This window comes from Cucumis melo, chromosome 4 (genome assembly GCF_025177605.1).
Source record: "Cucumis melo cultivar AY chromosome 4, USDA_Cmelo_AY_1.0, whole genome shotgun sequence".
Classification (NCBI taxonomy): Eukaryota; Viridiplantae; Streptophyta; class Magnoliopsida; order Cucurbitales; family Cucurbitaceae; genus Cucumis; species Cucumis melo.
This window is the reverse complement of record NC_066860.1, coordinates 17,746,203-17,771,875: the sequence shown is the minus strand read 5'-3', so window position 1 is coordinate 17,771,875 and position 25,673 is coordinate 17,746,203. Positions and strand designations below refer to the sequence as shown.

The following is a 25,673-nucleotide window of genomic DNA, read 5'->3' as shown; positions in this document are numbered from 1 at the left end:
TTTGTCTGGATTTTGGTCATGGAGTCTGGTTGTGGAAGGACGGTGAGTCTGGTTTGATTGACTAGTTGACTGGATCTAGGGATATCACAATGGTGTGTGAAGCGGAGACGCTTATAGCTACCGAGGATGTAGTTGTCTAAATCTATATTATCTGACTGGCGAAGCCTATGGCGAAATTGTAATATGAGTGTTGTTGGGGTATGACTGTTGTAGACGGTCTAGTATGGACTGAGGGGTAATGGTTAGCTTCATCTATGGGGTAGTGTACCTTACGGATATGTGCATCCTTCGGGAGCACTAGACTGATATGTGCATCCTTCGAGAGCACTAGACTGATATGTGCATCCCTCGGGATCACTAGACTGATAGGTGTATCCTTCGGGATCACGAGACTGATATGTGTGTTCTACGGAACCACTAGACTGTTATGTAGGGTACCCCTGAATAGGAAGTTAACTGTTGTTCCCTAACGGACCCGGTAGTGGGTCCTTTACTGGGTATGTTTATACTCACCCTTTTCTCTTCTTAAACTTTTCAGGTAAGGGCACAGCGAGGGGCAGACCGACGAGAGGCAGGAAGGATGCGTGAAGGCCATATGGACGCGTCTGGTTTTCTTTATGCTTCCGCTGATGTATTTTGTTAGAATATTTGGTTTTGTGATTTTGAGTTGATGACCTGAGTATTTTATTTGAAACTTTTGTGACTGTGATTTAAATAGGGCCCGAAACACTTTTTTTGTAATATTTCTAACGTTTTAATGAATCGTAACAGGTCCGTTATGAATTTTGTGTTTTGTGGTCGAGTCTTAGCACTGAGTAGTGACCTCAGCTTAGTCCGGAAAGTTGGGTCGTTACAGCAGGGCTCACCAGCGACTTATTGCTCTTTATCTTCAGTAAGTGTTTGAAATTTTTGTTCAAACTGAAGTTGTTTATGATGCTTGGATATATGGAATTCTAAGGATATAAGGTTTTCTTTTTTCTTGGAAGACGATTTGATGATTTGTCTATGTAGTTAAAATCTGTATGGTTTCTGTTATTGGCATTGGTGCTGATTGCTTCAATATTTAGGAACATAGGTAGATTCACGGTTAATTTGTAATACTTTTTACATCATTTTTTTGGCACTTGTTTTATTAACATCTTTCCTTAGATCAGTAAATGTCACTTGAATTCTATTTCTAAATGTTGAGGTAGATATCTTTAATGGTGCTCCTCAATAGTTTATTTGTAAGAGCAAAACACATGACTGGTGGTAATTAGAATTGGTTTCTTCATTTAGATTATTTCTTTATATTTTTCACTGTGAACTCAAACTTTAATTTGGTTAATGAAATTTAAAAAGTAGATTACTAGTTTTAAAATTGAATGTGATAAGTTGTGAATGTAAGTATTAGATCTCGTATTTAATGTCATGCTAAATTGTTATTAATGACTATTATGTTTGAGAAAATTTGTTTATCTAAAATTTTTCTTAATCTTCCCGTTATTTATGGACTCAAACATTTGTGAGGATTATTATTAGTTCTAGATGCATAGAGTTTATGTTGAAGAAAACATCTATCTTCTTCATATAATTGTAGTCGGTAAGAGCCTAGCTTGAGAACTCTATTGGTGGAAATTACTATAATTTCAAATTCTGTAACGACCCAACTTTCAGGACTAAGCTGAGGTCACTACCAAACACCAAAACTCGACCATTCAACATAAAATTTAAAACGGACCAGATACGATTCATTAAAACATTATAAACCTTACAAAAGACAGTTTCGGGCCCTATTTTAAATAATTCAAAAAAAGTCACAAAATAAAATGTCCAGTCACCAGTCCAAAATCACAGTCAAAATATTCTGACAAAATACATAGCGGAAGCGAAAAGAAAACCAGACGCGTCCATATGGCCTTCACGCATCCTTCCTGCCTCTCGTCGGTCTGCCCCTTGCTGTACCCCTACCTGAAAAGTTATAGAAGAGAAAGGGTGAGTATAAACATACTCAGTAAGGGACCCACTACTGGGCCCATTAGGGAACAACAGTTAACTTCCTATTCGGGGGTACCCTACATAACAGTCTAGTGGTTCCGTAGAACGCACATATCAGTCTAGTGCTCCCGAAGGATGCACATATCAGTCTAGTGCTCCCGAAGGATGCACATATCAGTCTAGTGCTCCCGAAGGATGCACATATCAGTCTAGTGCTCCCGAAGGATGCACATATCAGTCTAATGCTCCCGAAGGATGCACATATTAGTCTAGTACTCCCGAAGGACGCACATATCCGTAAGGCACACTACCCCATAGATGAAGCTAACCGTTACTCCTCAGTCCAAACTAAACTGTCTACATCAACTACATCCCAACGGCATTCATATCACAGTCCCGCCATAGGCTTTGTCAGTCAGATAATATAGGTTTAAACATCTACACCCTCAGTTGCTACATGCATTACCGATTCGCACACCAAATAGGAAACCCTAGGTCCAATCGACTAACCAACCAAAACCGGACTCACTGTCCTTCCCCGTCCAAACTCCATGAACCACATCCAGACCAGTGTTTTACTACATACTGAACCGTAACTTTAAGGTCCATCAACATAAAATTTCAATCCACAAATAGCAATCACAGTATATTTTCATCAGACAAAATATAATATCAGTACTTAACAGTCAACACGCATACAGATATTCAATACAGTCACTAACGTGTAATCCCCTGTGGATTACTACGGTTTTAGCCTGGACTCGGGGTCCAGTAGTAGGAAAACCCTTACCTGATACTCGGTTATGCCCCTCGATCGAAAACTACGCTCGACAGATCCACCTAACGAAACACGAAAGTTTTAGTTGATGACCTTAGTAGCAGTTGTTTTAAAAGGTCATCCGTTGACTTACCCAAGGAAAGGAAGCTATCTCCAACCAGGCCTGCCGCGGAACCCGAGAACTTAAGCGTCAACTCTGTACTACCTTCAAGGGAGAAAAGTAGGGCCATATCTTAATCCAACATTCAAACTCGAATCGGACGAGGTAACATTAGGGAATTCATCAAAACAATCCTTACCGAAGACTCACCGTGAACCGAAGTGGAGGAAGGAAGGCTTAGGTGGCTCGGCTCGGCTCGGCTCGGCTTGGTTCGGCTCGCGGCTCGGCTCACTCGGCTCGCGGCTCGGCTCACTCGGCTCGCGGCTCGGCTCACTCGGCTCGCGGCTCGGCTCACTCGGCTCGCGGCTCGGCTCACTCGGCTCGCGGCTCGGCTCACTCGGCTCGTGGCTTGGCTCACTCGGCTCGCGGCTCGGCTCACTCGGCTCGCGGCTCGGCTCACTCGGCTCACTCGGCTCGCGGCTCGGCTCACTCGGCTCCCTCGGCTCGTGGCTCGGCTCACTCGGCTCGCTCGGCTCGACTTGGACAAGGATGGCGGCTCGGCTTGGACAAGTATCGCGGCTCGGCTTGGACAGCGATCTCGGCTCGGCTTGGACAGCGATTGCGGCTCGGCTTGGACAGCCGGCTTGGAGCCGATTTAATCTTCACACTGCCGGCGGCGGAACGCGGCGGCGATGGCAGAGATGGTTTGCCCGGTTTCTTTCGTCGACGACGGTAATACGACGGCTGACGTTTTACCACCAAGGCAGAAACGGCCGACGGCTGGCCGTGCACGCGGAACTGAGAAGAAGGGCAGTCGGGGACGGCCGTCGCTGATGCCTCCCGCCGGTGATGTGCGAACACAGAAGTGGACGGCCGACGAAGGCGCGCGGGCGACGTCTGTGTGTCGGATGAAGAAGCCGAAGAGAAGAAGACGAAGGAGATGAGAATGAAGGGGAAGAGATGGCCGGCGGCGTGCGGGAGAGAAAACGAAGATGGAGGGGGCTGTGCGCGCGCGAGGTAGGGTTTTTCTCTCTTTTTTTTTTTTGTAATATATATATATATATATATATATATATATATATAAATAATAATAATAAATATATATGTAATAAAAATAACTAATAATAATAATAATAATAATCTTAATTATAATAAAAATAAAAATAAATAATGATATATATATATATATATTGAATAAAATTAATATAAATTTATAATAGAATATTAATATATATTATTATAATAATATTAAATAAGAATATTAATATTTATTTTAAATAAAATAAAAGAAAATATTAACATTAAAAATAATAATAATAATTCCCGATAATAATAATATAATCAATATTATATTATTATTTTATCGTTTTACCAAAACTCAAATTTCCGAACAATTTACTTAAAATGCTAAAATTTTACCTCGAACGTCGGGGCGTTACATTCTTCCCTCCTTAGGGAACTTTCGTCCTCGAAAGTTTTATTCCTCGAACAGCTCGGGATAACGAGATCTCATGTCATCTTCTCGCTCCCACGTAGCCTCTTCTACCCGGTGATTCCGCCACAAGACTTTAACCAGGGGAATTTCTTTATTTCTCAACGTCTTCACCTCTCTAGCAAGCACCTCAACAGGTTGTTCAACATAGCTCAAGTTCTCATCAATCTCTAGTGGCTCGTAATCCACTACATGGGATGGATCTGGCACGTACTTCCTCAACATAGAAACGTGAAACACATTATGGACTGTCGAGAGTGATGGAGGCAACGCCAAGCGATAAGCTACAGGGCCAATCCGCTCCAGAATCTCAAATGGCCCAACAAAACGGGGACTCAACTTTCCCCTCCTTTCAAAACGCAAGACACCTTTCATAGGTGCTACCTTTAAGAACACCTTATCCCCTACCTCAAACTCAAGGTCCTTCCGCCTCACATCTGCATAACTCTTCTGCCTACTCTGAGCGGTATGCATGCGTGATCTAATCTTCTGTATCGCTTCGTTAGTAGACTGAACTAACTCAGGACCCATCAATCTCTGCTCACCTACCTCACCCCAGCAAACCGGGGATCTACAACATCTGCCGTACAGGGCCTCAAACGGTGCCATGCCAATAGTAGCTTGATAACTGTTATTATAAGCAAATTCCATCAAATGTAAGTGGGAGTCCCAGCTACCTGGAAATTCCAATGCACACGCTCGCAACATATCCTCTAAAACCTGGTTCAGACGCTCAGTCTGACCGTCAGTCTGTGGATGGAAAGCCGTACTAAAGTCCAACCTCGTGCCCATAGCAATCTGCAAACCCTTCCAAAATTTGAAGTGAAACGGGCATCTCTATCAGAAACAATCGACACTGGCACTCCGTGTAATCTCACTATCTCAGACATGTACAACTGTGCCCACTTACTAGCAGTATAGGTGGATTTACCCGGAACGAAGTGCGCTGATTTAGTAAGTCTGTCCACCACAACCCAAATCACTGTAAATCCCCTCAGAGTTCTCGGTAGCCCTGTAATGAAATCCATGGACACGTTCTCCCACTTCCATTCCGGTATGCTCAAGGGTTGTAATAAACCCGCTGGTTTCTGCCTTGGTGCCTTAACCTGCTGACACACCAGGCATTTACTAACAAATTCTGCTACTTCCCTCTTCATGTTATGCCACCTATAAACCCGCTTCAGGTCCTGATACATCTTCGTACTACCTGGGTGCATGGAAAATGGGGAACTGTGCGCCTCAGATAATAATTCTGTCTTAACCGCACAATCTGACGGAACACAGAGGCGTCTCTCAAACAACAGTCCACCATCAGAGGATAACGAGAACTCAGCCGTTTGCCCTGCCTCTGCTAGGCCACGTTTCTCAACCAGATAAGGATCGTTACTCTGAGCATCGATGATCCTTTGCCTCAAAGTCGGCTGTACCGTCAACTGGGCTAACTGCATAGTAACTGCCCCCACTGACACTGCAATCTCAGCCCGCTCGAGATCCCGATGCAATGGGGCCTGCCGGGTAATGAGTGCTGCTGAATGTGATATCTTCCTACTAAAAGCATCAGCTACCACATTTGCCTTGCCTGGATGATACAGTATCTCACAATCGTAATCCTTCACTAACTCAAGCCACCTTCGCTGTCTCATATTCAATTCTTTCTGAGTAAAGAAGTATTTCAAGCTCTTATGATCTGTGAATATCTGTATCTTTTCACCATATAAATAATGCCTCCATATTTTCAAAGCAAAAACCACTGCTGCCAACTCTAGATCATGTGTAGGGTAGTTCTGCTCATGACTCTTCAACTGACGAGACGCATAAGCGACCACCTTACCCTGCTGCATCAAAACACAACCCAGACCCTTCTTGGAAGCATCACTATAAATCACGAAACTGCCAGAACCATCAGGTACCGTAAGAACCGGCGCGGTAACTAACTTCTGTTTAAGGGTCTGGAAACTGTCCTCACATGCCTTGCTCCAAACAAAAGGAGCTCCCTTTCTGGTCAACTGAGTAAGAGGAGTAGCTATACGAGAAAAGTTCTCCACAAACCGTCGATAATAGCCTGCTAAACCCAGAAAGCTACGAACCTCACTGACTGTGGAAGGTCGGGTCCAACCGGTGACTGCCTCTATCTTAGTTGGATCTACAGAGACTCCAGCCTTAGAAACCACGTGGCCCAGAAAGGACACCTGCTTCAGCCAAAACTCGCATTTCGAGAACTTTGCATACAACCTATTATCCCGAAGTGTTTGCAAAACCATACGTAAATGCTTCTCGTGTTCGGCCTCCGTCTTGGAGTATATCAAGATATCGTCGATAAACACAATCACAAAAGTATCTAGGAACTCCCTAAACACTCTGTTCATCAAGTCCATAAACACGGCCGGAGCATTCGTCAAACCAAAAGACATCACAATAAACTCGTAGTGTCCATATCTGGAACGAAATGCTGTCTTCGGTACATCCTCATCCTTAATTCTCAGCTGATGGTATCCCGACCGAAGATCAATCTTAGAGAACACTGTGGCTCCCTGTAACTGGTCAAATAAATCGTCAATCCTGGGTAAGGGATATCTGTTCTTTACTGTTACTTTGTTCAACTCCCTATAGTCAATGCACAGACGCATCGATCCGTCCTTCTTCTTAACGAATAAGACTGGCGCACCCCAAGGTGACACGCTCGGTCGAATGAATCCCTTATCAAGCAATTCCTGTAACTGTACCTTCAGTTCTTTCAGTTCTGCGGGGGCCATTCTGTAAGGGGCTCTGGATATAGGAACCGTGCCCGGCTCCAACTCTATGGCAAACTCAACCTCCCTGTGCGGAGGTAACCCTGGAAGTTCCTCAGGAAAAACGTCCGGATAGTCCGTCACTACTGGTTCTGACGACAGGGATACATCCGCCTCTCTAGTATCCACCACACTCGCTAAGATACCCCAAGTACCCTGACTGAGCAGTTTACTGGCCCTGATGGCTGAGATTACCTGAGGCAACGACTTTGACCCTCCTCCCTTAAATTTAAAACTGGCCATCGAGGGAGGGTTAAACGTTACCTCCTTACGTGAACAATCTATGCTGGCGTGGTTAGCGGCCAACCAATCCATACCCAGGATTACATCAAAGTCCAGCATATCCAGAACTATCAGCGTTACTTCAATCACATGGCCTGCTATCTCAATCTGGCATGCCTTCACCTTTTCTTTCGACAACATACATTCCCCGGAAGGAGTAGATACTGACAGAACATGGTGTAATGGCTCTACCTCTAAGCGAGCATGCGACACAAATGCGGACGAGATAAAAGAATGCGACGAACCCGAATCAAACAAAACTAAGGCGTAATGCCCCAACACTGGGAGCGTACTTGTCACTACTGTGCCTGCCTTCTCAGCCTCAGTCCTGTTGGTAGCAAAGACTCTACCCTGATGTGGAGCACCTGCTCCCTGATTCTGCGCGATCCCCGTGAGTCTCAACGGGCATCTATCAGCTGTATGACCCTCTTGCCTGCACTTAAAGCAGGTCCTGGTCCCGAATAAGCAACGGCCCAGATGGTGCTTCCCACAAGTGGTACACAACGGCTTTCCTCTGGCAGCCTCCCCTGCCTCAAAAGGTTTCTGCTGGAAGCTGCGAAACTCACCACCTGGTCTGAAATTCCGCTGTGGCACTGGAACAGGCTGCTGCTCAGCCTTCCTCTTCTGTCCCGATGTCGAACCTCTACCAGCGGTCTTAGACGAGTTGGCCCTCTCCTGTAAACTGAGATCCACTGCCAGGCGCAATGCATCGGAATGAGTAGCGGGTCTGAAAGCTCGGACCAAACCCTGAATGTCCAGTCTAAGGCCTCTAACAAACTTATCAGCTCTGGCCGCCTCGGTCGCTATCATCTCGGGAGCGAAGCGGGATAACATGTCAAACTCCGCATCATACTGCTCCACTGTCATGTCACCCTGCTCTAGGTTCAGGAACTCCTGCCGCTTGGCATCTCTCAAACTGGCAGAGAAGAATTTCGCATAGAAACTCTCCTTGAACTGCTGCCACGTGATCTGACTCACATCACCACCTAGCATCCTCTCTGTAGTCTCCCACCATGCAGTACCTCTGTCAGTCAACATAAAAACAGCACACTGAACCTTCTGATCCTCAGGGCATTTCATGTAACGGAATATGGTTTCCAAGGACGATAACCACATCTGAGCCCTGGTGGGGTCCTCCAAAGACCCATCGAACGTCGTGGGGTTATACTTCCTGAAATCCCTCAGATGCTTAGCCTCTGCTGACAACTGATCCGGCACAAACTGGGGTGCAACTGGTACCGGAGCCGGAGCTGGAGCAGGAACTGGTGCTGGAGCTGGCGCTGGAGCTGGCGCCGGAGTTGGCGAGGCAGGCTTCTGCTGCTCCCGCATCTGCATAATCATATCTCTAAACCTCTGCTCCATGGCGGCTAGGTCCGCATGAGTAACTGGCGCAGCCGGGTCAGGGGCTTGGTCTACAGGCTGCACCTCAGGCTGAACGCGTCCTGCTCCCCTTCCACGGCCTCCTCGACCACCCCTACGTGCACCTCTCCTTGGTGGCATTTCCCTAACAACCACCAACGATTCCTTTAGTCATAAATTGGTAATTGAATTTGCAGTTTAACTTAGGTAAGGTAATGCATGTAGAGTTATACATATACTTTCATGAGAGCGTACCTGACGAGCGGCAAGGATCGTTTCAGCCATAAGGACACAAAACACAGACTCACATTATAAGTCAGTCTACAGAACCTAAAACTTAGGCTCTGATACCAACTGTAACGACCCAACTTTCCGGACTAAGCTGAGGTCACTACCAAACACCAAAACTCGACCATTCAACATAAAATTTAAAACGGACCAGATACGATTCATTAAAACATTATAAACCTTACAAAAGACAGTTTCGGGCCCTATTTTAAATAATTCAAAAAAAGTCACAAAATAAAATGTCCAGTCACCAGTCCAAAATCACAGTCAAAATATTCTGACAAAATACATAGCGGAAGCGAAAAGAAAACCAGACGCGTCCATATGGCCTTCACGCATCCTTCCTGCCTCTCGTCGGTCTGCCCCTTGCTGTACCCCTACCTGAAAAGTTATAGAAGAGAAAGGGTGAGTATAAACATACTCAGTAAGGGACCCACTACTGGGCCCATTAGGGAACAACAGTTAACTTCCTATTCGGGGGTACCCTACATAACAGTCTAGTGGTTCCGTAGAACGCACATATCAGTCTAGTGCTCCCGAAGGATGCACATATCAGTCTAGTGCTCCCGAAGGATGCACATATCAGTCTAGTGCTCCCGAAGGATGCACATATCAGTCTAGTGCTCCCGAAGGATGCACATATCAGTCTAGTGCTCCCGAAGGATGCACATATCAGTCTAGTGCTCCCGAAGGATGCACATATCAGTCTAGTGCTCCCGAAGGATGCACATATCAGTCTAGTACTCCCGAAGGACGCACATATCCGTAAGGCACACTACCCCATAGATGAAGCTAACCGTTACTCCTCAGTCCCAACTAAACTGTCTACATCAACTACATCCCAACGGCATTCATATCACAGTCCCGCCATAGGCTTTGTCAGTCAGATAGTATAGGTTTAAACATCTACACCCTCAGTTGCTACATGCATTACCGATTCGCACACCAAATAGGAAACCCTAGGTCCAATCGACTAACCAACCAAAACCGGACTCACTGTCCTTCCCCGTCCAAACTCCATGAACCACATCCAGACCAGTGTTTTACTACATACTGAACCGTAACTTTAAGGTCCATCAACATAAAATTTCAATCCACAAATAGCAATCACAGTATATTTTCATCAGACAAAATATAATATCAGTACTTAACAGTCAACACGCATACAGATATTCAGTACAGTCACTAACGTGTAATCCCCTGTGGATTACTACGGTTTTAGCCTGGACTCGGGGTCCAGTAGTAGGAAAACCCTTACCTGATACTCGGTTATGCCCCTCGATCGAAAACTACGCTCGACAGATCCACCTAACGAAACACGAAAGTTTTAGTTGATGACCTTAGTAGCAGTTGTTTTAAAAGGTCATCCGTTGACTTACCCAAGGAAAGGAAGCTATCTCCAACCAGGCCTGTCGCGGAACCCGAGAACTTAAGCGTCAACTCTGTACTACCTTCAAGGGAGAAAAGTAGGGCCATATCTTAATCTAACATTCAAACTCGAATCGGACGAGGTAACATTAGGGAATTCATCAAAACAATCCTTACCGAAGACTCACCGTGAACCGAAGTGGAGGAAGGAAGGCTTAGGTGGCTCGGCTCGGCTCGGCTCGGCTTGGTTCGGCTCGCGGCTCGGCTCACTCGGCTCGCGGCTCGGCTCACTCGGCTCGCGGCTCGGCTCACTCGGCTCGCGGCTCGGCTCACTCGGCTCGCGGCTCGGCTCACTCGGCTCGTGGCTTGGCTCACTCGGCTCACGGCTCGGCTCACTCGGCTCACTCGGCTCGTGGCTCGGCTCACTCGGCTCGCTCGGCTCGACTTGGACAAGGATGGCGGCTCGGCTTGGACAAGTATCGCGGCTCGGCTTGGACAGCGATCTCGGCTCGGCTTGGACAGCGATTGCGGCTCGGCTTGGACAGCCGGCTTGGAGCCGATTTAATCTTCACACTGCCGGCGGCGGAACACGGCGGCGATGGCAGAGATGGTTTGCCCGGTTTCTTTCGTCGACGACGGTAATACGACGGCTGACGTTTTACCACCAAGGCAGAAACGGTCGACGGCTGGCCGTGCACGCGGAACTGAGAAGAAGGGCAGTCGGGGATGGCCGTCGCTGATGCCTCCCGCCGGTGATGTGCGAACACAGAAGTGGACGGCCGACGAAGGCGCGCGGGCGACGTCTGTGTGCCGGATGAAGAAGCCGAAGAGAAGAAGACGAAGGAGAAGAGAATGAAGGGGAAGAGATGGCCGGCGGCGTGCGGGAGAGAAAACGAAGATGGAGGGGGCTGTGCGCGCGCGAGGTAGGGTTTTTCTCTCTCTTTTTTTTTTTGTAATATATATATATATATATATATATATATAAATAATAATAATAAATATATATGTAATAAAAATAACTAATAATAATAATAATAATAATCTTAATTATAATAAAAATAAAAATAAATAATGATATATATATATATATATATATATTGAATAAAATTAATATAAATTTATAATAGAATATTAATATATATTATTATAATAATATTAAATAAGAATATTAATATTTATTTTAAATAAAATAAAAGAAAATATTAACATTAAAAATAATAATAATAATTCCCGATAATAATAATATAATCAATATTATATTATTATTTTATCGTTTTACCAAAACTCAAATTTCCGAACAATTTACTTAAAATGCTAAAATTTTACCTCGAACGTCGGGGCGTTACAAATTCACTGAACTTCTTGTTTCTTCTTATTTTCCTCATACTTCTCCCTTTGGTACTAATGGGTTTATAACATTGTGCTTCTGTTGAAAAAGACATATAGCAATGGAGCCATTCATCTTCTAGATTTTTACAGCTATTTGCGAGTCACTGCTATTTCTTTCTTGGTTGGTTTATCAATTTTATTTCTGTTATTTTGAAGTTTGATTGTCAAAGTGAGGAAAGAGTCTCAAAATGACCAGATTATGCTCTTTGTTTGACTTTGAACTTTGAGGAAGTTGTGGTACGATACATAAGAGAATGTCAAAAATAGTAAAATGACGATGGAGCTCTTGTAGTTGAAAGCCATAAACAATTGATTTTCCAACCAAGGTAACACATCTAGGAGGGCAGAGTTAAAAAATCACTTTTTTCATAGATATTTTTGTGGGCATCTAAGGTAATTCAATCATTTCATTGTATGTCCAAAGCTCTTATTAATATTTAGTTCTTTGCTTCTCTGATATAAAAAATTCTCTTATCCTACAATTTTTTTCATTCGCAGTTTTGTTCTTGACTATGGTGGGGTGAGGTGAATGTGGGCTGGGGTGAGGTGGGTTTGTTGGAGATTAGTGAAATGATTTAAATTAGTTTGAGCAAGCTATTAGAAGTTTTATTTGGTGAGCCGTTGTATAGTACTTTAATTCTTGGTCGAGTTTTACTGTAATGTCATGCTTTATCTACATGTCTTTGTGTAGAAACCTTCAAATTCAATTGACAAATTTTTATGCTTAAATGTTAAGGCTGGTGATGTATTGATTCAGCTATATCATAATTTCATTGTCAATATATGAAGAAAGAAGCTGCTATTAGTTATCTGATTTACTTTTTGGTATGATGAATTTTTTTATTTATGTAATTTTTTTCCTTTTTCAAATAAGATATAAGCAAACTAATTTTATGATAGCCAATATTGTTGTGATATCTATTTAGCCTTAACGACTTCTGAATATTGTAGAAATAGTGATTGGGAGAGTAGATCGCAAACACATTGCAAGCTGGGGTTGAAAATTTGTGGGACGTGTGATTATTGATTGATAATTTTGAAGAATGATGGGTTAGTCTTTTCTCTATATCTTTAGTTGAGTACTGAACTTCATTGTTATTTGATCACGTGTTTTTTAGGTTTGCGGATGTCTATGGATAAGCTTTTTCTCTATATGTGTTGTTTTGGTCTCAAGGTATTGTTTCTTCTATTCCATCGTTTATTTGTTGTAACCCTTATTTGATTTTTCAATTTTTGGGGTTTTCTTAGCTTTGTTTACTCGAATTCAGCGTGTTTGGATTTGGGTACTTGGCCTTGCAAATAATTGTTAATGGTAGACTTATCTTTACAACTCTAAAGAAAAAAAATAATAGTTTGAAATGTATACTTTTATTGGGTATTTGAAAGAAAGGAAATGATGATAGTAATAGAAACTTTATTTCTATTTCATTCGTTCATTCTTGTGCTTTTGAAATGGTATATGCTTTTGAGGGACCATTGCATTTCAAATAAAGGGGACAATGAATTTTGATATACCTTTTGTGTTATTGAATTTGAGCCAATGTAAGTAGGATCTCGAAGACTCGCTAAGAGAAGTTATGCTACCTATTTACATTTAATTTATTCACTCCTACTATTTTTACATTAATTCTCTTGTGTTTTTTCCTCTGTCATGTCATTATTTTGCTCTAATACTCCATAATAATGATAGAGTGAGTTCTTTACTTAATAGATTTAATCTTTTCTTAGGTGCTCAATTTACTTTTTGCTCTGTCATGTCATTCATATCTTGTATGCAATCTGTTTATATAAATGCCTCTGTGAAGTTTGAGTTTACATTTTACATTGTCGGTGTAACAACCCAACTCCTTATGCTGAGTCGAAGTCATTACTAATGTTGGACAAGTGGTTTAAGTCATAAAATTTAGTAAATACGAATAAAATTTGAGAAATTTATTTATGAAAATCCAAACAAAATAATATGCGAAAATAAAATTTATTTACTATCTACTTTTCAAAAATAGTAAATAGTGAAGAAAAATAAAACCCAGGCGCTAACGTAAAAAAAAAGTATAAGCGGAAGCAGAAATCCCTATGGCCCGCCACGGTCACTTCTGGTCGCTCGCCAGCTTGCCTTTACCCTTGCCTCGGCCTCTACCTGAAAAAACACGACATGAAGAGAGTGAGTATAAAATACTCAGTAAGGGACCCACTACTAGTCCCACTAGGAGCCTGTTAGCTTCCTATTAGAGTCCTGTGAATAGTACCCAATCTTTGGCACGTTCTCGAACACGTGCAACATGAGCTCCCGTAGGAACGAAAATCTGGTCTTCGGTGTCCCGGGGGAGCACCTAGGACAATCGGGATGCGAGGACCCCGTCGAGTCACTCGAGTCATATCTATATCCATGCTAGACTGGCGCCCCGTCGGGCCACACAACCCTAAATAGTTGGTGATCCCGAAGGACACCCATGCAGGTACGACTCTAATAGGCTAAGCTAACAAGTACCCTAACCATAACATACATGCACGTAGCATTATCATGTAATCATAACAACTAATCATCATCTCACTGTTCACCTCAATAACCGGCGTACAGTCATAACAATTCACGTCATCACAATATCATGCCATAATGTAACCATGTCGTCAATCGCATCATGCTCTCATTAATTACACGTATCATACAACCTAGTCCTTAACATGCACAACTGAAGGTGTATGTGATCTTGTAGTTCTAAATATAGAGCTAGTAGTAGAAATCTCTTACCTGGAGATTTGGTTGTCGAGTCCTAAAAGTAAGAAAAGGTATGCTTTCCAAGCAGCAGGGCCCTAAATGATTAGAAACAACAATTAAAACCTAACCTTCAAGGAACAGAGACCCAAGAGTCATTTGAAGCAACTTACCCCAAAATCAAGGTTGCGCTAACTCCCTTTAAGTCGAGAAAGAATCCCACGCTCCAACACCAATTTGTCCAACCGGCCCCCTTTCAGAAAAAATAATTTAATTCAACCATTAAATTATTTAAAGAAACTAAAAATCCTCTTCGTTGGGTATACCAAATCCCAACTATCTTCCAAAACTTACCAAGGAACGTGGGGAACGACCAAAATTTGTGTGGCTTCGAAAGGTAGGGATAGGCTCGTGCGCAGGCGCAGCTCGGCTCAGGAGTAGGCGTGGCTCGGCTCGGGCGCAGGAGCTGCGCGCGTGCGGCTCGGCTCCGCGCAGGAGTTGCGCGCGTGCGGCTCGGCTTGCGGGTGAACACGGCGCGGCTGGGCTACGCGGAGCGGCTGCGCGGGGCGGTCGGGTCGCGAGGCGGGAACTTCGGACGGGTCGGGTCTTCGCGCAACGTGGCGCTGACTTCCGGACTCGGGTGGTGCGACGGGTTGCGGTGGTCCGGCTAAAACCATGGCTTCGCTCGGTGACGGCTACAAACGGAGGCTTCGGCTGCTCTGCGCCGGATCGAAGCGGCGCGACTCGGCTTTGGCTGGCCGACACGGCTTCGACTTGTAGACGCACGGGTGGTTCAGCTTCGGGCGACGGTTGCGAGAGACGGGCTGTGCGGCGGACGCTCGGCGTGCACGGATCGGCTTGGACGGATCTCCGACGCAGCTGGGAGGATGGCGTCGGCTCGGTGGCGTGCGGCGGTCGATCGGCGGCGGCGAGGAGGGTGGCGGCGGCTATGGTGGAGAAAAATTTGGGCTAGGGTTTTCTTGGGAAGGTGATGAGTTACACGCCTCCCAATGCCCCTTTTTAAAAGAACCAATAATAATAAAATTAACAATTATTACTTCCTTTTCCTTTTTTTTTCTTTTCCTACTCTAATCCAATAACAACCCTCCTCTCCCTCTCTTCATTAAACCCAACAATCGACCCTTTCCAAGGCATTAATTAATTTTGTTACCTTCAAACTTAATTATTTTATTTTATCCTCAAACTTCAATAATTAAAAATAATCTACCAAAGTAATTCTTTAACCTTAATTAAGTATAAGGTAAAAAATAATCCAATTCCATAACAATTTCGAATTTACAAATTTACTCTTGCGATGAACAAATGAAAACCCCAATTTGTTGGGGCGTTACAACCTTCCCTCCTTAGGAAACTTTCGTCCTCGAAAGTTCTAATCCTCGAACAGCTCGGGGTACTGAGCCCTCATGTCCTCTTCTCTCTCCCACGTGGCCTCTTCCACTCCATGGTTGTGCCAAAGGACTTTTACCTGTGAAATTTCTCGACTACGAAGCTTCCTGACCTCCCTTGCCAAGATCTCGACCGGCTGCTCCTCATAGCTCAAGTTCTCGCTGACTTGCAGTGGCTCGAAGTCCACTACATGCGTCGGGTCTGCGACATACCTCCTCAGCATGGAGACATGGAATATGTCATGCACTGCAGAAAAAGATGAGGGCAACGCCAAACAGTAGGCCACGGGGCCAATCCGCTCCAGTGTCTCAAACGGCCCTACGAAGCGTGGACTCAGCTTCCCCTTCTTCACGAACCTCAGAACACCCTTCATAGGTGCTACCTTCAAAAAGACCATGCCTCCCACCTCAAACTCGAGATTCTTACGTCTCACATCAGCATAACTCTTCTGTCTGCTCTGTGCTGTCAGCATACGGCCTCGAATCTTCTGTATGGCTGCATTGGTAGTCTGCACTAACTCGGGGCCTAGCATCCTCTGCTCTCCAACCTCGCCCCAGCAGACAGGAGATCTACAGCACTTGCCATACAGAGTCTTAAACGGTGCCATATCGATAGTAGCCTGATAGCTGTTATTATAGGCAAACTCCATCAGATGCAGATGGGGGTCCCAACTTCCTGAAAACTCTAGCACGCAGGCCCGCAGCATGTCTTCCAAAATCTGGTTTAATCTATCTATCTGACCATCAGTCTGAGGGTGGAATGCCGTGCTGAAGTCTAACCTCGTACCTAATGCAAGTTGAAGTCCTTTCCAGAACTTCGATGTGAAACGAGCGTCTCTGTCTGAAATGATGGATACGGGTACTCCATGCAGTCTCACAATCTCTGTCATATATAACTGCCCCCACTTACTGGCAGTGTAAGTGGATTTCTCTGGCACGAAATGGGCCGACTTCGTGAGTCTGTCGACCACAACCCAGATCACTGTATAGCCCTTTAGGGTCTTGGGCAGTCCCGTAATAAAATCCATCGACACACTCTCCCACTTCCACCCTGGCACACTCAAGGGTTGTAACAACCGGGCTGGACGCTGTCTAGGTGTCTTCACCTGCTGGCACACCAAGCACCTACTGACACAGTCTGCTACTTCCCTCTTCATGTTCCTACACCAATAGACACTCCTCAAGTCCTGGTACATCTTCGTACTTCCAGGGTGCATGGTAAATGGAGAACTGTGAGCCTTAGTCAAAAGTTCTGTCTTGACTGCGCTGTCTTCCGGCACACACAGGCGTCCCTCAAACATAAGACCATCGTCAGAGGATATGGAGAAGTCCTCACCTTGCCCTGTCTCTACCAAACGACGCTTCTCGACCAAGTAAGGATCATTCTGCTGAGCAACGATAATCTTTTGCCTCAAGGTTGGCTGAACTGACAACTGAGCCAACTGTGAGGTAACCTCTCCTACTGAGACTGCAATCTCGACTCTCTCAAAATCTCTGAGTAAGGAGGTTTGCTTGGTGATCAGCGCTGCTGAATGTGCAACCTTCCTACTCAGCGCATCAGCCACTACATTTGCTTTACCTGGGTGGTACAGAATCTCGCAGTCATAGTCTTTCACCAACTCGAGCCACCTCCTCTGCCATATGTTCAACTCCTTCTGGGCGAAGAAGTATTTCAGGCTCTTGTGGTCAGTGTAAATCTGTATCTTCTCACCGTACAGGTAGTGCCTCCATATCTTCAGTGCAAAGACTACAGCTGCCAGCTCTAAGTCGTGGGTAGGGTAGTTCTGCTCATGAGTCTTCAACTGACGGGAGGCATAAGCAACTACCTTGCCTTGCTGCATCAGAACACAGCCCAGTCCCTTCTTGGAGGCATTACTATAGATCACAAAGCTTCCCGACCCATCGGGCACTGTCAGGACTGGTGCAGTCACCAGCTTCTGCTTGAGCTCCTGGAACCTACTCGCGCATGCTGGGCTCCAAACAAAAGGGGTTCCCTTCCTGGTCAACTGGGTCAACGGGCTGGCTATACGTGAGAAGTCTTCCACGAACCTCCTGTAGTAACCTGCCAAGCCCAGAAAACTTCGAATTTCACTAACTGTGGACGGTCGAGGCCAGTTGGTCACCGCTTCGATCTTTGCTGGATTCACAGAAACTCCCTCACTGGAAACCACGTGGCCAAGGAACGTCACCTTTTTTAACCAGAATTCACACTTGGAGAACTTGGCATACAACTTGCTGGCTCGAAGAGTCTCCAAAACCTGGTGCAAGTGCTCCTCGTGCTCAGCCTCAATTTTTTTAGTAAATCAAGATGTCATCAATGAAGACTATGACGAACGAGTCTAGGAAGTCCTTAAACGCCCTGTTCATCAAATCCATGAACACTGCAGGGGCATTAGTCAAGCCAAAAGACATCACAATGAACTCGTAATGTCCGTACCTCGATCGAAAGGCCGTCTTGGGAATGTCATTGTCCCTAATCCTCAACTGGTGGTAGCCTGATCGCAGGTCGATCTTGGAAAAGACAGTGGCTCCCTGCAACTGATCGAACAACTCATCAATCCTGGGTAAGGGGTAGCGGTTTTTAACTGTCACCTTGTTCAGCTCTCGGCAGTCAATACAAAGGCGCATCGACCCATCCTTCTTCTTCACGAACAGCACTGGGGCTCCCCAAGGTGACACACTGGGCCGGATGAAATCCTTGTCCAGCAACTCCTGTAACTGAAGCTTCAACTCTTTTAGCTCGACTGGAGCCATTCTGTAAGGGGCCCTCGAGATAGGGGCAGTGCCCGACTCTAACTCGATGGCGAAGTCTACCTCTCTAGGAGGCGGAAGTCCTGGAAGTTCGTCGAGGAAAACATCAGGGTACTCCCTTACCACTGGTTCGGAAGATAGGGAAACTTCTGGCTCTCTAATATCTACTACGCTTGCCAAGATGCCCCAAGTACCCTGGCTGAGTAGTTTACTAGCCTTCATGGCTGAGATGACTTTGGGTACACATACCATGCCTGCCCCCCTAAACTTGAAACTAGGCACCGATGGAGGATTAAAGACGACTTCCTTACCAAAACAGTCTATGCTTGCATGGTTAGCTGACAGCCAATCCATGCCTAAAATCACATCGAAATCCTGCATGTCTAACACTAGCAGGGTCACGTCTAACTCATGCTTCGCTATCTCTACTCGACATGCCTTTATTTTTTCTTTAGACAACAGGACCTCCTCAGATGGAGTAGAAACAGCCAAATCACTACCCAAGGGTTCTACTTCTAAACCCACATACTGAACGAATACAGGGGATATAAACGAGTGGGATGACCAAGAGTCAAATAGTACGAAAGCATAATACCCCAAGATTGGGAGCGTACCTGTCACCACGGTACTAGCTCGCTCGGCCTCCTGCCGGGTAGTGGCAAAAACTCTCCCCTGTTGGGAAGCAGAAGGCTGGTGCGGTGTCGTCTCAAAGGGTTTTCGAGGACACGCGTCAGCAGTGTGCCCCGGCTGTCTGCACCTGAAGCAGACTCCACTCCCAGCCAAGCAACGACCTCCATGGACTCTCCCACAGGTAGTACAAGCGGGTAGCTCTCTCAGAGTCCTCCCGGCTGCTGCAAGCTCCCGTCGGTGTCTCTGAAAGACACCTCCTGACCTCAGAGTTCGATGCGGTATTACGTCAGGCTGCGTCTCCACCTTTCTCTTCTATCCCAAGGCTGACCCTCTACCGGCAGCCTTAGACGAATCAGCTCTCTCATGCAGGCTCAGATCCAGTGCTATACGTAGTGCCTCAGCATGAGTGGCTGGCCGGAGAGCTCGGACAATGCCCTGAAGGTCTAGCCTGAGTCCTCTAACGAATTTCTCCGTCCTGGCAGCCTCATCTCTTACCACATCGGGAGCAAAACGGGACAGCATGTTGAACTCGGCGTCGTACTGCTCCACAGTCATATCGCCTTGCTCCAAGTTTAGGAACTCTTGCAGCTTGGCATGCTTCACGTTGGCAGAGAAGAACTTAGCATAGATGTTCTCCTTGAACTGCTCCCAAGTTATCTTGCTGACGTCGCCCCCCAGCATTCTCTCAGCAATCTCCCACCAGGCGGTGCCCCTATCCTCCAAGAAGAAAACTGCACACTGCACCTTCTGGTCTTCTGGGCACTTCATGTACCGAAAGATATTCTCTATGGACGTCAACCACATTTGGGCCTTTGTGGGGTTGTCCATGGATCCGTCAAAGGTCTTAGGATTATACTTCCTAAAGTCTCTTAAGTGTTTAGCCTCAGCCGATAGTTGAACTGGCACGGGTTGAGCTTCCACAGGGGTTGGAGGAGTGACGGTCTGGGCTTGAACAGGGGCGGCCTGGTTCTGCTGGACAGCGAGGAAAGGCACCAAAGCAGCCTGCAGCATGTCCTGATAACGCTGCTCCATCGCGGCGAGGTCCGCCTGGGTGACCGGTGCGTTTGGGTTGACCGCCGGCGCAGCGGGTTGCTCCTCCGGCTGGCCACGACCGGCTCCTCTGCCTCCCCTACCACCTCCTCGTCGTGCACCTCTACGTGGCGGTATTCTCCCTAAAATTCACCAACAAAACTTTTCACCACAAGAACTTAACACTCTTATCTCTAGTTCTAGTCTATTCAGGCAACATTATAATCTTAACATTAGCAAGGCTTTAGACATACCTGGCGAGTGCCGAAGGACCGTATAGCCATAGGGTGAAGTAAAACCAAAATAAAACAATGACTTACATCGTAGGTCAGTCTACAGAACCTAAAACACTGCGCTCTGATACCAACTGTAACAACCCAACTCCTTATGTTGAGTCGAAGTCATTACTAATGTAGGACAAGTGGTTTAAGTCATAAAATTTAGTAAATACGAATAAAATTTGAGAAATTTATTTATGAAAATCCAAACAAAATAATATGCGAAAATAAAATTTCATTCTAAAGTCCTACTCGGGCCCTATCTACTTTTCAAAAATAGTAAATAGTGAAGAAAAATAAAACCCAGGCGCTAACGTCAAAAACAAGTATAAGCGGAAGCAGAAATCCCTATGGCCCACCACGGTCACTTCTGGTCGCTCGCCACCATGACATGAAGAGAGTGAGTATAAAATACTCAGTAAGGGACCCACTACTAGTCCCACTAGGTGCTTGTTAGCTTCCTATTAGAGTCCTGTGAATAGTACCCAATCTCTGGCACGTTCCCGAACACGTGCAACATGCGCTCCCGTAGGAACGAAAATCTGGTCTTCGGTGTCCCGGGGGAGCACCTAGGACAATCGGGATGCGAGGACCCCGTTGAGTCACTCGAGTCATATCTATATCCATGCTAGACTGGCGCACCGTCGGGCCACACAACCCTAAATAGGTGGTGATCCCGAAGGATACCCATGCAGGTACGACTCTAATAGGCTAAGCTAACAAGTACCCTAACCATAACATACATGCACGTAGCATTATCATGTAATCATAACAACTAAACATCATCTCATTGTTCACCTCAATAACCGGCGTACAGTCATAACAATTCACGTCATCACAATATCATGCCATAATGTAACCATGTCGTCAATCGCATCATGCTCTCATTAATTACACGTATCATACAACCTAGTCCTTAACATGCACAACTGAAGGTGTATGTGATCTTGTAGTTCTAAATATAGAGCTAGTAGTAGAAATCTCTTACCTAGAGATTTGGTTGTCGAGTCCTAAAAGTAAGAAAAGGTATGCTTTCCAAGCAGCAGGGCCCTAAATGATTAGAAACAACAATCAAAACCTAACCTTTAAGGAATAGAGACCCAAGAGTCGTTTGAAGCAACTTACCCTAAAATCAAGGTTGCACTAACTCCCTTTAAGTCGAGAAAGAATCCCACGGTCCAACACCAATTTGTCCAACCGGCCCCCTTTCAGAAAAAATAATTTAATTCAACCATTAAATTATTTAAAGAAACTAAAATTCCTCTTCGTTGGGTATACCAAATCCCAACTATCTTCCAAAACTTACCATGGAACGTGGGGAACAGCCAAAATTTGTGTGGCTCCGAAAGGTAGGGATCAGCTCGGCTTGATTGGCTGGAAGAGCAAGGATCGGCTCGTGCGCAGGCGCGGCTCGGCTCGGGCGCAGGAGCTGCGCGCGTGCGGCTCGGCTCGGTGCAGGAGTTGCGCGCGTGCGGCTCGGCTTGCGGGTGAACACGGCGCAGCTGGGCTACGCAGAGCGGCTGCGCGGGGCGATCGGGTCGCGGGGCGGAAGCTTCAGCCGGGTCGGGTCTTCGCGCAACGTGGCGCTGACTTCCAGACTCGGGTGGTGCGACGGGTTGCGGCGGTCCGGCTAAAACCACGGCTTCGCTCGGTGACGGCTACAGACGGAGGCTTCGGCTGCTCTGCGCCGGATCGAAGCGGCGCGACTCGGCTTTGGCTGGCCGACACGGCTTCGGCTTGTAGACGCGCGGGTGGTTCAGCTTCGGGCGACGGCTGCGAGAGACGGGCTATGCGGCAGACGCTCGACGTGCGCGGATCGGCTTGGACGGATCTCCGACGCGGCTGGGAGGATGGCGTCGGCTCGGTGGCGTGCGACGGTCGATCGGCGGCGGCGAGGAGGGTGGCGGCGGCTATGGTGGAGAAAAATTTGGGCTAGGGTTTTCTTGGGAAGGTGATGAGTTACACGCCTCCCAATGCCCCTTTTTAAAAGAACCAATAATAATAAAAAAAAACTATTATTACTTCCTTTTCTTTTTTTTTTCTTTTCCTACTCTAATCCAATAACAACCCTCCTCTCTCTCTCTTCATTAAACCCAACAATTGACCATTTCCAAGGCATTAATTAATTTTGTTACCTTCATACTTAATTATTTTATTTTATCCTCAAACTTCAATAATTAAAAATAATCAACCAAAGTAATTCTTTAACCTTAATTAATTATAAGGTAAAAAATAATCCAATTCCATAACAATTTCGAATTTACAAATTTACTCTTGCGATGAACAAATGAAAACCCCAATCTGTTGGGGCGTTACAGTCGGTGATGGTAATACTGGTATGTTGTTGTTGTTTGGCATAACACTCATCTCGTTGTTGTTTGTTGTAGGCATTTGTGGAGATTCATGTTTTCACAACAAGATTTTTTGAAACAATATTTCAACTTTAGAAGTTTGGCCAAAATCTCTATGGTACGATCTTAATTACTTTCCTTGCTTTTCCTTTTCCTCTCTTTGTAGATAAGAATCAATCTATTACTTTTATTAGATGATTAAACGACTTTGTGTTCAATTTGGTTCGTCTAAAGGTGTTGGTTGTTTTGTTATGGCTGATTCGTTGAGGTTCTTGGTCTCTGGATCCAAATAGCACATTACCTTCTTCCCTCTCAATCTATCACTTTCTTCCCTCTCTTTTCCAACAGCTGCTGCCACCACCATAGCCGCCTTGTAATTAAGTTTCTTCCATCCCTGTCGTCGTTCGATATCTTCTCCAGATCCGATGTTTATTAGGCTATATTTTATTTCATCTACATTTAACTCTTGGTCATAATATTTCCATGTTGTTGAGGCTGCATTGAAGGTGTAGGGTTTTGTTTTGTTTTGCCTTTTTATTTTTTTTCTTTGCTGCATGAAGATTCACACACCAACCAATTCTTATAAGATGTAGCTTTTGCTTTGTACCCAACCCAAGGGCTTGAAAACATTCATTTTGATTTTTAAATGTCCTTATGCACACTTTAATGTGATGTTGGCTGCTATCAGTGTTATTTTGGATGCTTGCATTTGATTTCACGTGTCTTGCTGGTGTACTTTTATGGTTTTGTGGTTGTAATTGAGTTCATTTAGGGAGCTTTTATGAAAATAGTTTCTATAGGATATGTGTTACTTATTACATAACCTGCCGTGAGCGATAGACTAGACGTAACTGCTCAGAATTTAGAAGTTTAGTTATAGTAAATAGTCGAGAGTGGTAATATAAGGTTTTGCTATCTGTTTTTTGTTTTCTTATATCTTTATTTATCTCTTGCTAGAGTTTGGGCTATGAAGTTTACAGTTTGGAAACTAAGTATAAGGACCCTGTAGGAAGTTCTTTTCTCCTCATATCTGTTGTTATTCACTGGTGTTGGAGAGTGTAAAAGTATCAGAAAACCAAGGTCTAACATGTTTTTGAAAAACTAGAAATAAGAAACAAGAATGCTATGAAATGAGCCCTCAATGTCCCATTTATTTAATTACTAGTTCCAATCCGAGTAAAAAGTTGAAATTATTTTGTATGACTCTGTGTTCTATGCTACTAGAATTGAGGCCTTGTCAATTGAAAACTAGGAACAATTTTCCTTAAGATGTTTTCTTCTATGTGGCATTAGGGCTGCGCAGCAAGGAATGTCTATGGGTTCAACCTCGATGATATCCAAAAGATCTTTTTTTTTTAGACTCTATTACTTTTATTTGTAAATTTTGCCTTGTGATGTTGAGATTAAGAACTTTAATTGTAGGATTTTTTAGAACTAAATTGTTCACTGTTTCAAGTTGGAATTTTGAGAATATGAATTTTGTGCGGATTGTGGTGCCTTAGATCCCAAATGGGCGTAAGTTTCTTTAATTTCATATTTAAAGGACTAGGATTTGACCATTTAGAGATCTCGTTTGTTAACAATTTAGTTTTGCATGGTTTCTAAAAGTTAAGCCTATTTATTTTAGTTTCTAAAAGTTGAATGTATGAGTAATTCTTTGCTAAAGGAGAGAGATACTTCTATGGGTCAGTTTATTCTTTGACAAAAAAAAAAAAATACATATTTGTTTATGTAATTCTTTTGTAAATGAGAAAAATTCCTTAAAAAGTGTTTGGTGTGAAATGCATATTTGTTGCTGTAATTCTAAAGATTAAATGATGCTTCAAATGGATTGTTGGTTGTTGATTGTGTATATTGTGTCGATATTTTTGTTAAGAAATGCAATGGTAGGAAAGGGGAAGACCTTTAATAACACTAGAGTGAAGCATAGAGTGAAGCGGTCGATTAAGGTGCCCGCGATTAGTAACAAGCTAGCAGATATGATGATTATTCATGGAGGAAATATGGCCAAAAGCCAATGAAGGGTTCTCCACACCCAAGGTATACAAATATGATTGATTTACTTTTCAACTTATTGTGTTCATGTTGCCTATTTTCTTATAGATTGATATTGGTTTTCATAATGTTATGCAAAAAATGTTGATTTTTCATTTGGCTAGCAATATTATGAGCTAATCAATTACAAGAATTCATAAGTTGCCACATAAAATGTTTTTTTTTAATTTGGGAAAAAGGATCGTATATGATTGCATCTATGGAATATTTCTAATATTAGACTGAAGAGATTTAGGAAAGCCTGATGGATGGGGTAGACTGAAGAGATTTCTGTGGATTGGGGTGTGAATATAAAATCTTGAGAACTTTTTATCCTTCTCTGCAATTTTAGTGCTTCAAACAGCTTTGCTATTCTAAATAATGGTTTATTTGGATATTGTTTGTAGATAATTGAAGTCATATCTGGTTGAAAGCTAAGCGAGTATGCAGATGGAAAGGCGACCGTTGAAAATTTAAGACTGAGAAGGCATTTAGGATTTCTAATTATTTAATTCTTGTCTTAGAATTTTTTTTCATGTACTGTTGTAGAATGTATATATAAACACAATATTAAGATTTTATTTTGTGTATTCAAATGTAAAAGACAAATATTATAGTTTCTAAAATAATATGAATTTCATTGATTTCTTGGCGTGAAA

At 44.3% G+C, this 25,673-nt stretch overlaps 1 long non-coding RNA gene across 1 annotated transcript; it reads left to right on the top strand.

Annotated features, from left to right (window-relative positions):
* The first annotated feature begins 22,986 nt into the window (after positions 1-22,986).
* Positions 22,987-25,020, top strand: LOC127148778 (uncharacterized). The gene is made up of 2 exons (XR_007819866.1): positions 22,987-23,098; positions 24,857-25,020. It is a non-coding gene; the product is annotated as an uncharacterized LOC127148778 (long non-coding RNA).
* Positions 25,021-25,673: the final 653 nt, after the last annotated feature.